Genomic DNA, 13,646 nt, shown 5'->3' with positions numbered 1-13,646 from the left:
TTGTAAATTAGGGAAAATGTGAATATGGGGCTAAATTTAGGGTTTTAAGCTCATTTCTACAATTATTAAACAACGTTGTACTAATCTTGAGCCAGGAACACATTAGAGTGATTTTCCAGTAAATCATTAGTGATTTCTATTGAAGATTTACTGAAGTTAAATCTTGTATTTTTTAGTCTCTTTATTTTCTATGGATCAATTTGATGAAAGTTTTTGTATATCTCTACTTTCTCACTCTCTATGAGTAGCTAGTTGTTCTTCTTAGGGTTATGCTTGAATTGTGATTAGTGTATAGGTATTTACTATTTCTTTTCCTAATTAGATAATTGATATGCATTTTGCATTCATTCTATACTTCAACTAATAATTGGAGGTTTTAAATCCCAATTACCTTAGAACCCATATCATCCTTGACAGAGGGGATATGAGTGAGTAATAGGTATGAATAATAACTTGAATTAGTTTATTTAATAGTATCTCCTATACAAAAGTATGTTAATTGAGGCCATGGATTGGCAAAATTATTGCACATATGAGGTTTTTTTGAAAATAGAAAATTTGTGATATTTGGTGTTTTATTCACAAATAGACACTAATAACTCTAGATCTAGCCTACCCATGACTCCTAGCTAAATTTGGACAAATAATCAAATACCCATGCATGAACCTACACCTAGGAAGACATAACTCCAAGTACCCTCAATACTTGATTGAACTCTTATTGTTTTTATCCTTGAAATAGTACTCTCAAAACAACAAAATTATTAAACTTGAAATCATTCAACCAAACCCCCATTTTTAAATTCATGTTTACTTACCATGCATTATGTCCTAGTTTACTTCTAACACTTGTGAATTGAAATCCTTGTATTCACTCCATGTTGATTTGACCTACCTTGGTTGGTTTACTTTACTAATAACGATCGCTTACACTTCAAGGGTGTAATTTGAGCATCATCAAATTTTTGTGCTATATTCGGGAAGTGAAACATAGTTTTCATTCTTGTAGTGTTTTTAAACTTTGGGTTAATCGTAGTGTTTTATTTTATATTTTTTGATATTTTTGTTCTTTCTCAAGTGAGGATAATAGCATATATGATAAATGAGCCAACATAGTGGTTATACCAGTACTTTTAATGGGCATCTCGAGAATAAGGATCACCATAGAGATCTGGGTCAAGCTAGTGCTATTCATATTCCACTGATGAAAGGAAATAATGTTTCACATTACGAGCATGATGCTTTATTATTTCAAATAAAAGGGGTGTTTGGAGGCCATGAAAATAATGACGCCAATTTACACTTGAGGAATTTATTGATGTGTGTTCTCCATTTGGCATAGCCCATATATCTTAAGAATCAATCTATTTGCATCTCTTCCCATTCTCTTTGATGGGAGAAATGGTCTTATGGTTGCGATCTTTGCCTGTGGGATCTATAACTTCATGGGTTGAGCTCATGAAAGCATTATTGGATAGGTAGTTTCCTCATTCTCAGATGTAGCAACTAAGAGATAAAATTATTAATATTTTCTAACTTAATGGTTAACCATTACATGAGGCTTTGCAAAGATTCAATAATAAGATTATGCAATTCCCAAATTATGAGGTTTCGAATAAAATACTTCTTCAAATTTTCTATAGGGCATTAGATCAATTGAATAAGATGGTAGCCAAAAATGCGGTTGGAGGATCTATTGTCAAAAAATCTTATGGTGTTGCGGCAACTTCATGTTATCAAGTTACCAAGAAAAGCAGAGGCTAGCACATAAGAGATACCAAGGTAGCTATAGGGGCTCTCTCCATATCTTTTGTAAGTCAAAGCAAAGAAAAAAGGATGAGGAAAGAGATGATAACATGGCTAAAGTAAAGACTCAACTTGATCTTGTCACCAAGAATGTTTCGGAGCTCTTTGTAAGGTGATAATCACTATCATTTTAAGAGTGTTAAAGCATAAGATGATGAGGAATTTGATTCTCTTGAGGAGGAAATTTGGTTTTTCTCAAACTAAATGGGAGGTTCCTACCCAACCTATCTAAGGTAAGGTGGGAACAAGGTTTGAAGGAAAGAGATCATGATAGAGATTAGTATGAAAGAGATCATGGTAGAGAGATAAGGATAGAGACTATGATCGATACGTATATCCACGTAATACGGCCAAGAGTCAAGGTCAAGCTCCATTGACTCGGAAAAGTTAAAAAGTGAATATGTCATTCCCCATATCTTAATGTATATTGAGGAAACCAATAATATGGTGAGAGAGATAAAAACTGATTTCTCATAACTCTCAAGTGGCAATATCTCATTCAGCCTCTATCAAGCAACTTGAAACTCAATTAGGTCAAATCTCGTATTATCTCAATGCAAGTCCAAAGGGTGGATTATCCAGTGACAGAATTACTAATCCTTAGAATGATGTTCACATCATGGACTTTGTCACTAGGAGTGGTTGGAGTTTTGTTAAAGACATTGTTGCTTTTGATGAAGACCAAAATTAAATGGCAGTGATAAACAAGTAATTGAAAAGAAAAGGCAGCTAAAGAAGTCTAATAATGTCATTCCAAAGACTAATAAATCAATTGTTGAAAAGCCCTAGTTAGTTGAAGAAATGGGTGAAAGGGAGGAAGCTTCGAAAGAATTTGAGGATAATTCTCTAAAATCAGAGAAATTCCAGTTGTTACTTTGTCTCAAATAGAAATTCAACTAACACTCCCAAAAAGACTAAATAATAAGAAAGATGATACAAGGTTTAAGAAATTTGTTGTAAAATTTGGTAAACTATCAGTGAGTATTCAATTGTTAGAAGCTTTACAAGAAATGCCCTATTATGCTAAATTCATGAAGGACTAGGTTACAAATAAGTCGTGGATGTTTAAAATATAGAGATAACCCACAATTATAGAGCCATAATGTCTAAAAAATAGTGGAGAAAAATGAAGATCGGGGTGTATTCACTATTCCTTATTGTATTTTGGTGCACAAGTTCGGGAAAACATTATGTGATCTTTGTGCAATACATTAGTTTGATGGCATTTTCTACATTTTAAAAGTTATGCTTGGGTATCCCCACACCAATTATGATAAGCCGATTATTCTATCAAAAATCCCGTGAGAGTGCTATATGTTGTTTTTTTAAAGTGGATTGGTTCATTTTTTAATCTGACTTTATTATTCTAAATTCTGGGTGGATCAAGAGGTCCCCATCATTCTTGGTAGGCCATTCTTGGAATTTAATGGGACTTGGTTGATGTTGAATATGGTGAAATAAAGTGTTAAGTGAATAATGAATAGTTCTCCTTCCATGTGTGTAAGTCTATACAACAATCTAATGATTTTTCAAGTTATTCTGGTGACTGATATGGTTGATGATGAGATGGATAACACAATGAAGGTAGATCATATGGATGACTCCTTAGTGGGTGCATTATAATACTTCAGAGTTAGGTGATTAAAGATAATGATGAGGTGTTTTATTTGACAACGAGTCTTGGTTTTTACAATAGAAACCCTTGTGAGAGTAATACTCTGCCGACCATTGTTGTGGATGATCTATCGCCTCGGCAAATGAAAGCCTCAAAATATATGGTGAGAAAGTTCATTCATGTTATTGAGTGGCCCATAGAAAACATGAAATTCATTGCTTCCAAAATTAATTTAAATAAAGCCAAATATAAGAGGCGGCATGATGTAAGACATTGAACTGAGAATTTCATAACGGTAAATTTGTGCTCCTCTTCAACTATAGATTGAAACATTTTGCGAAAAATCTTAAAACTAAGTGGATGGACCCACTCATGGTCTCTAATGTCTATTCAAATGGAAAAACTAAATTAGAATACAATGAGAAAAAGAAGCTTATGGTGAATGGACAAGGATTAAGGCATTGCCACGTGGGTGGATTCGGAGTAGCTACAGTTGAGTTGCTTTGATTCAAGGATCAAAATTGATGATCGAATAATGTAGGGCCGCAACTATAAATAAGGTGTGTCTTGGGAGAAAACCAAAGATTTTCTTTTATATATGCTTTTAAATGATTTTTATTCTAATTTTGATGTGTTTTTGGTGTTTGCAGCTTATAACATAAGTTGGAATGGGAAAAGGAAGGTTAAGGTGCTCAAAACTGTGCCCTGATCCAATATTTATTCAAAAGTTTGCTCAAAATAAGCTTGGACCTGCTCTGGACATGATTGAGAAGTTTAGGTGCAAACCAGGTGCAACTGGAATACTAGTGAAGGAAATATCATTGCTTGGACATGTTCTTGACATGCTTGAGCAGTCCACGAACAGACCATAGAGACAGAAACAACAATAATGCATGGACCAACGATGGACATGCTTGAGCAGTCTATGCATAGCCTAAAAACAAAAGAGCCAAAATATGGTTGGACAATCTATTTCGACCTCCACCATACTTTCTTGAATAGTATAGGTGTAGGTCTAATGCATCTTACACAGCTAGCCTAATTTTGAGCCAAATCTATGGAACATTTCATACGCAACTTGCATTCAAATAAACCATTGAGTTAGCTAAAAAATATTTATAATCTACATTGCCAAATTTTGTTTTTCTTTCTTTTGTCACACTCTTAAATTCCTTCAAACTCATCTTAAACCTCTTATTTTCTTATCTCAAGGATGCAAACCCATATCATATCATTGGGATTTTATTTTATATTTTGTCTCTTTCAAGTAAACTTTAAAAATATGATCTTTTGTAATATTCTCGTTTAATTCTCTTTAGATTGAAAATGATGCTTTATGTCCCAAGTTACTTTTACTTTTAATTTTATTTATTTTAGGTTTTCTTTGTAGATTATGATGGTTGAAGTGGCAAGTTTAGAATGTGTGACTTGTTGTACATGCTTATTTGGAAAATTCTTGCTTCCTTAAAATTGTGCACCATGTGTTTGATGAAATACCCACTTGAAATATGGTTTCTAAACTGAGGGGGGTGATGGATGATCTATTTGGTAAAGTGTGAGCACCATGGAGGTGTTTATAGATGATTTGGTGAAATGAACTTTCTCACATGTGCTTCTATTCTCTTTTTCCAAGCTCTTAGTTTGCATGTGCACCATGTGTTTGTTGAAATGTCAATAAGAGAGGAATGCATTAAAATCTAGTAATGGTTAATGTCATATTTCATGGGGAATGATGTGATAATTCTTGAAACATAAGTTTGAGTCAAATTTTCCCTAAATATTGATTACCGATAGTTATTGGTTGAAGTAGTTTGTTAAATAATATGGTATTCATGCTTTTTGTTGATCAAGATGCCTAACATGGTACCCCCGGGTGAAGACTAAGTAACCTGAGAGGCATGAATGTTTTCCATAACCTATAAATGATTAGAGGACACCATTCTTAAATGTTTTGGGTCATTCTTGTTTCCATTAGGGGTCATGGCTATTCTATGCTCTAGAATGGTGAAATGTGAAGAATATGTGACAATGTAGAGTCCACATGGGTGAGTGTTATGATGAAAGAGTCTCATGAGTTGTAATTATAAAGTTACCTTACATCCACCTTCATTTTTATTTAGCTTTATTTTCTTTCTTAATATATGAAAATCACAAAAACATGTTATCTTTTTTGGTTACATTGGTTTTGGGATTTTCTTTTTCATAGGAATGTCTGCAAGGATGAATTTGACACAGGATTCTAAGAAGGGAACTACTATGGATAAGAAAAATGCACAAGTTTCAACTAAAAATTGAAATAACCTACCTGTAAAGTCATCCAATAGGGCCTAAATGTGTAAACCAAGATGAGTTACCTTTTGTAGCGAACCCGCTTAGAGGAGCCTAGTCTTATGAGGGTCTTACTGAGACAGAAAGACCACCCACTAACATAGATTCAAGCTCCTAGTGCACCACAGGAGTCTTTGTATTCCTCACTCTCTTTCTATTTTCCCATCAGGGACGACACAAGGATTTTTAGGTGCGGTAGGGCATAGTGGAAAATTCTTGTTATCCACTTGATGGTTTGTACCTATTATTTCATTTGATGGAATTGGTGTTATTAATTGTAAAGACATACTAATACTCTATCTTTACATTTATAATTTTGATGTCTATTTACATATTACATTTGTGTTTTTTATTTACTTTAGCACTTGTGGAGCTTGGACTTTGATGCTTATTTACGTAAGCCCTTGTAGGTCTTGTTTCTTATTGTCGATATAGATTTGGATTAGCCCTTATTACCTATATTGATGATAATGTTGGATGGTTCCCTCTTTGGGCTTGTTTCATGTGCTTAATAGTAAGATGACACCAAATTTGTTGCACATTGTTCATGTCTCTTTTTTGTATATATGTGTCCAATAAAATTCAAGGGTTTTCTTTGAAACTTGGTTCTTTACTAAGAAGCAAAATTTTGTTTTCACTTTCTTTTATTTTAGTTTTCTTTGCCAAACTGAGTGATAGTTCACCCATGATGGATGCTAAGGAGACATCCATAAGTGAAGTATCTAATCTTTTGAGTTGATTTGGAATAGGTAAAAATTTTTAATGTTTTTCAATATGTCATTGGAAAATAATGAAATAATGTTGAAAAATGTAGTTTTATTCTTGAAAAAAGGCAAGGATGCTTATAAGCGTTCTCTTCAGTGAGACCACTAAATTCAATTTTGACTTTCTCTTTACAAGGATGAGACTAGAAGTAATTTTTTTAGATCAAATTGCTCAAATTTGCTGGGAGACTATACTTTTACTCTAGGAGTACGATGCCTTATGTGGTGAGTTTTTGAATAATTTATTACATACGTATAGTCTAGAACTTGCCATGAGTGTATTCAAAGCAAAATTCTAGGAAAGCATGGTTTGGAGAATGACCCGATTCCATTTTTTACCCACCACCCTTTCACCCATTTTTCTTTCTTCTTGAAATGTAACCATGTTAAAACACCTAAACCCTTTTAAAAACCATTTGTTATGCACTTAACCTCCTTTGGTGCATCACATGATTCTAAATAATGAAATATAAGTAGAAGCCTACATTTTGGCAGTTATGTAATTGTGAGAATAATGTAAGTGTGGTTCAAAATCATGTTCTTAAGAGACAAGAAATATGCTTAGTAATAAAGTTAAATAGCCTAACCCATTGAACTTGAAGAGAATTAGAAAAATAAGTGTTAAGAAGGGCGTAAAGTTAAAAATATCTTTAGAAAGCCAAAGAAGTAAAGAAAGAAAATAGTGGATTGGATTTATTTGGAAAATTCTAAGCTTAAGGTTAAGGGAAGCAAGGAATATGATTTGAAGGTGAATAAGATGGATAATTTTAAAAAATTGTTGTAGAAGGTGATGAGAAATTATGCTGAAGGAGGTTTTTGGTCAATTAATCCATATATTCCTTCTCTCACCTTAAACCTTCATCTAGAACCACAAGATCTTAGGGATTCCAAAGTAGTCGAGTCTACATTAGCAAAAAGCACAAAGGTAAAGCCTATGGTTCTACTCATTTTACTTGAATTTCTTTGCAAGAGTGAGTTTGAATTCTTTTGTTATTTGAGCTCCATTAAGAATTGATATCTTTTTTTGTATAGATACAACTCTTGCATGTGAGCGATATCGATACATTGGGGTAGAGGGCAAAGTCTTCCTCCCGATTTGGGTAAATGGGAAAGGTAAGTTGCATTTGTTGAGATTGAGATGATCTTTGAAGATTTTGTGTCATTTATTAAGATGATTTTTTTATTTTAATGTTTCATTTAACTATCATCATTACTTTATAGATATGTGCTAGTTGAAATATTTTATGTTTACTTAGTGTCGTGACTTGTTTGAGAAGTTTTTAAAGAGCTTTGTTAGCCTAGATCTTCAGTATGGCTTTGTTTTAGGTGTTTTCGACCTGTAAATACTCCATCTCATTGGATTATTCATGGGTTCTTGCTAACAAGTACTACTTTTAAGTTTGAGGGATTGATAAGTCATCAATTTGATGAATGACATTAATTTTATGACTCGTTAGCACCTTCTAAGCTTAAATTAGCATGCTTTTCCATTAATTTGGTGTTAATATCATGTATAAATCTTTGAGTAATTTAAGGTTGAAAATAAAAATGAGCAATCAAACCAAGTTAATAGAAGGCTAAATATGAAAGGAAAAGAGCCCTAAAGATCAAATGGATAAGTCGGGAGCGCGGGTGGCCAAATTAGCCAAAACAAACCCATCTACGCCTAATTTGATATGGATCTACTTTTGATGTACTCTAGATCTACTCTGGGTCCACTCTAGATTTGCTAAAGTAAGTCAAAAGTGTGGTGACATTTTTATAAAATAAGGAAAACGTGAATATAGGGCTAAATTGGGGCTTTTAGGTTAATTTTCACCATTATTGAACATTGTTGTACTACTCTTGAGCTAAGAAAACATTAGAGTTATTCTCATATGAATAATTAGTGATTTAAATTGAAGATTTATAGAAATTAGATCTTGTATTTTGCATTCTTTTTATTTTCTAAGGATTAATTTAATGAAAATTTTGGTATATCTCTACTTTCTCTCTCTATAATTAGCTCGGAAGGAACTAAAAATGGTTACCACCCTCCGACCTTGTCTGAGAAAAGTTTAAACTACCCATTTTAGCCCTTTTATTTTCTCTCTTTTTTTCCTTAAGCTTCTTTTCCTTAATCTGCTAAGCATGAACAGTACGTCTAGATAAATCTATCTCCTTAATCAACATTGAGGTCCTACACTCTTTAATCACATTATCAGATACCCAAGATACAAACATACTCATTCTAGACCTATTATCTGACACCACCGAAGGAGCATACCTCACCAATTGAGTAAACTTAAACTCATATTTCTTCATACTTATACCACCCTGCTTTAAGTTAATGAACTCTTAAATCTAAGCCTCTCTCATCTCTAACGGGAAGATCTTGTAAAAAGCTGTGGAAAGATCCTTACACTCTACAGGCCCTATCTCAGAACCCCAATCCTCCTTTTACTAATTAAACCAGGTGTGAGCTATATCTTGAAACTAATATGCAACCAACTCTACACTCTCACTTGACGTGACCCCCATAACATCTTTCATTTTCTAAACTATATCAAGAAACTCCTGCGGATTCTCCTCAAAATTAGATCCTAAAAACAAAGGTGGATTCATCCATGTGAAATCTTAAATCCTAACCGCAACTGCATGTGTCACTGGATTGGGAAGTGAAATAGTTTTCTGATTGTTCTGAGAAACTAATAATGAGCTAAGGTAGTAAAAGAAGCTTTGTACTCAGAGTGAGAGACATGTTCATTCAGGGGATCTTCCTGAAAAGGCAGTGGTACAGGATAATTCCAGTCCCTTCTTTCTTTGTTTATTTTAGGAGGCATTATCTGTTAATGAAATGAACGTTGAGTTAGAAAGAGAGTGTAAGTAGAGCTCATGATCTTTCCCATGACATGAATATTGAAAGAATGAAAACTTTTCCTAAAACATCTTGTGGCCTCTTGTCCATAAGTGTGGCGCGCTTCACATCCATGCACAAAAATCAACTCAACATGGCTTTCGACTCCCTAGGATACTTTAAACTCTAGGCTCTAAAACAATGTTTTGTCACAACCCGAGCCTACCCCTTAGTCGTGAAAATGATGCTTACGATCACAAGTAAGCACAAGCTAACCCATGAGCTGGTACCTGCAGTGATACCAGTGAGAGTTCTTCATGGCCACGGTTTAGGGACGAAGAGGAATATTGTTATACCCCTTGAGGAGATTGAGAGAATTAAGAAAACTTTTTTACGTTTTAGGCATTGGGTCACTTTTGGGCCTAGGTACATTTAGCGTCACTTTTGGGCCCAAATTTTAATAAGTGGCTGATGGGCCTATAAATAGCTAGGAGTTTTGTTATTTAGAGTTAGATAATTTTGGATATGTTTTAAAATACACTTGCGAGTATTTATGTTAAGCTTTTTGGGATCTTATGGATTGACTAAAAACATGGGTTTTGAGGGTTCAACATCCCTCTCGGTCTTGGTAGGAAAATTAGTGCTTGTAGTCTAATTACATTTGAGGGCCTTAATTTAGTATATTGTGGTTTACTTACGTTCCTTCTCTTTTGTTATTCTATCAATCCTTTATGTTATTGTTTCATTTTTTTTTGTTGTCCTTTTATTAGTATTGTTTCCAATTTTGTGTTTTACGTATCATATCATTGGGTATCAGAGCCAAGCTTAGAATCATTCCCATGATTCCAGTCTTGGGTCTCGTTGTGTTGGAAAATCGAAAATCCCGAAAAAAATGCACTATTAATGTTTTTGCCTTTAGGTTATAGTTTGAGTCTTTTATTTTGTTGTTTTTGTTGTATTTTGGTGTTAGATTCCTTTTCCCTAACACCATTAGTATCTAAACCTTGAATTTGAGCTCAATCGGTGGTGAATCGGAGGATATACCATTGTTGAGAAGTTCAAGTTTAAAGGTTGAAGGTGGAGTTAAAATCTAGAATTTTTGGTGAGGAATTTTATTATAATGACATGTGGAATATGGTTAGGAGGTGGAAAACATCTTAAGTTCAAAATTTCATCACATTTTGAGCAAGGGTTGAAGAGTTAGAGCATTTTGAAGTTGTTGGTGTTCTTGGAAAAATTCAAATCTTCACGAGGAATTGTCTTCATAAGATGTTGTTTGATCCTAAAATGTGAAGAAAAAGGCGTACAAAATTTTTTGTACAATCCACTTTTGAAGATCCTAAAGAATACTCTAAAGTTAGGACAAAAGGGGGACCACTTGAGGTCCAAAATGGTACATTGCAAGCCTTGGAACGGGCCAGGTGCGCCTGACCTGCGCTGGGTCTGTTGCTGATTTTCTCCAGCACCTAAAACATAGGCCAAGACAGTAACTTAAAGTCCAGGTACATCCATCCTCTGCAAAAGGTGCTCTGGGATTGCTGAAGCAGGCCAAGGCAGTCTCCTAGGCGTGTGACATACGGCCAAGGTGTGCCAAGGGATGCCAACACACTTCCAACGTATCTCCAACACACTTCCAATGCAATAAAATCTAGTAATCTTCATTTAATCAGGATTAATCCACAAATTTCATCTCTTAATCCATCATTTCATTTCTTTGATTGTTAAAACTAATTAACAACTAAACCGTAATCAACTTAGTTGTTCAATTAGTTCTTGTTTGCTCTTCTTTTGTGTCTTAGTTTCTTATGTCTTTTCCTTCTTTTATCTTTTTTTTTCTTAGTTTAACACTTGAAATTCAATTTCTTCAAGTCCTTCACTTCCTACTAGAGTTATATACCAACTACAACCAACGAATATCAACAAGTTGAACTAAATTGTGAGTCAATCCAAACACTTGGATCAAGAGGATTCATTTCACGAATGTTAACCTTGTTTGTTAGTTGTGTTGAGTTTCTCATTAATAGGTACCATGGATTCAAGAGATAATATCCAACCTATCCAAAGCGAGACAATAATGGAAGCTATAATGGGAATACTGTAAGATATGAATAACAAGTTGTTCGATTTGGAGGAGAGAGTGACGAATTTAGATAGAAGGGTGGTGAGTGTGGAAGGAAACCATAATTCTTCAAATGCTACTACTCAACTCCACCTCTTGGCATCCTCAAGTGTGCAAGTTCAAGAGACTTTGGCTACCATCTCTCCTAGAACTCTCCATAATATATTCTACCCTCCCCCACAAGTAAGTGCTCCCTTGCCTACCACTACTACTACAAACCAAACTCCATGACATGTAGCCCTACCACTACAATACAACAAACAAATGGCCCAAAACACCTCCCCAGTTCCCCAAATTCTCACTCCACCCTATCAAACACCCCTAGTTCAAGTTCCAAACTACCAAATTCCCTGAGGATTGAACCCACATGGCCTCAATCCACCCTAATAACAACCCTATTAAGTACACCAAATCTAAATACCACACTGCCAAAGGCCAATAAATCTGAATCCACCCTACCAAGCACCACTTAACCAAATGCCACCAAACCAAGCGGTTAGAGTTCAAGGAGATTTTATAGGATATGTTGAAGAAGGTTATAGATATGGTACACAAGGGCATAGTACCAAGAGACCAAGGTGGTGATGGAGGTCATGATATGAGTCTCAATTCTATCAAGGTCACTCTTCTAAAATTTCATCGAGGTATTGATCCCGAAGGGTACCTAAAATGGGAGTTGTAATGTTATAGGATCTTCCAAGCTAATGATTTGTCAGATATAAAGAAGAAAACCTATGTCATTTCTCAATTTGAAGGATATGCTTTGACTTGGTGGGAATCGGATAAGAGAATACAAAGGATCCTTCATGGAGGTCAATATCCACCATGGGATTTTATAAAGTCCCTTATGAGAGCCAAGAATGTTTTGGAGAGATATAGACAAGGGTTTCTTTCCAAGTTATACAATTTGAGACAAGAAGACAAGAATGCTGAATCATACTATGATAAATTTCAAAATCTACTCTTCAAGCTTGATAAGAATGAGGATAAAGAGCACACCAGGATCCGGTTTAAGGTAGGATTGAATTAAGAAATTGCCTCTCAAATGTCAATACATAAGTTTGCCCGGATTGATGATCTTTTAGAGGTGACTATTGATGTTAAGAGAAATCTCAAGTTGGAAAAGGAGGCAACTAAGCCTGAGATGGGAAAACAATTGTCCTCCAATTAGAGTCAAGGCTTTGACTCTAAGAAGAAGACCATTAAGAAGAGTGCTCGAAAGTATCCCCCTAGAGAAGGAGGTAATCCTACTCTTAAGGGTATTCAATGCTTTAAATTTTAAGGAGGGGTCACCAAATGAGTGAGTATCTAACACGACAAAACATCATACTTTGAAAAGGTAATCCATACTACACAGATGAAGTGGACTACGAGGAAGGAGTTTGTGATATTCATGAAAAGGTGGAGCTTGATGTGAACCCATGTGATAGGGATCTTACAGCTCCAAATATGATAGACAAAAAATGCCGATGGAGAAAGTTTGGCCTCAAGAAGGATAGCTTAGCATTCTACTTTACTTGTCTACACATGTTATGCTCCCTACCACTTCTAAGAACTCCCCAGAATTCCTTGAACATGAACATGATGAACTCTTAAATTTAAGGACAAAATCATTTCAAGAAGGAGAGGATAATAAAGTAAGAGTGCCTCATGGCCATGGCTTAGGGATGAAGAGGAATATTGTGATCCCTCATGAGGAGATCGAGAGAATAAAGACTACTTTGTTATGTTTAGGTCCTTGGGTCACTTTTGGGCCCAAGTGTATTTACGGTAACTTTTTGACCCAAATTGTAATAAGTAGAATATGGGCCTATAAATAGCAAGGTGTCTTGTCATTAATAGTTATATAATTTGGATATGTTTTGAAATACACTTGCTAGTATTTATGATAAACTTGTTAAGACCTTATGAATTGTCTAAAAATATGGGTTGTGAGGGTTCAACGTATTTCTCAGTTGTTAAGAGCTTTCTAGGAGAATTGGTGCTTGTAGTCGATATATTTGAGAGCCTCAATTTAGTATATTGTAGTTTGCTTATGTTCCCACTCTTGTGTCATTCTATCCATCCTTTACATTATTGTTTCATTTTTCTTTGTTGTCCTGATTTTTGTATTGTTTCAAATTTTATTGTTGATGTCTCAAATTATTAAATGAGCAGTGAATAAACATGAACATAACA

Source organism: Capsicum annuum, chromosome 3 (assembly GCF_002878395.1).
Source record: "Capsicum annuum cultivar UCD-10X-F1 chromosome 3, UCD10Xv1.1, whole genome shotgun sequence".
In the NCBI taxonomy this organism is placed as follows: domain Eukaryota; kingdom Viridiplantae; phylum Streptophyta; class Magnoliopsida; order Solanales; family Solanaceae; genus Capsicum; species Capsicum annuum.
This window is presented reverse-complemented; position numbering follows the sequence as displayed.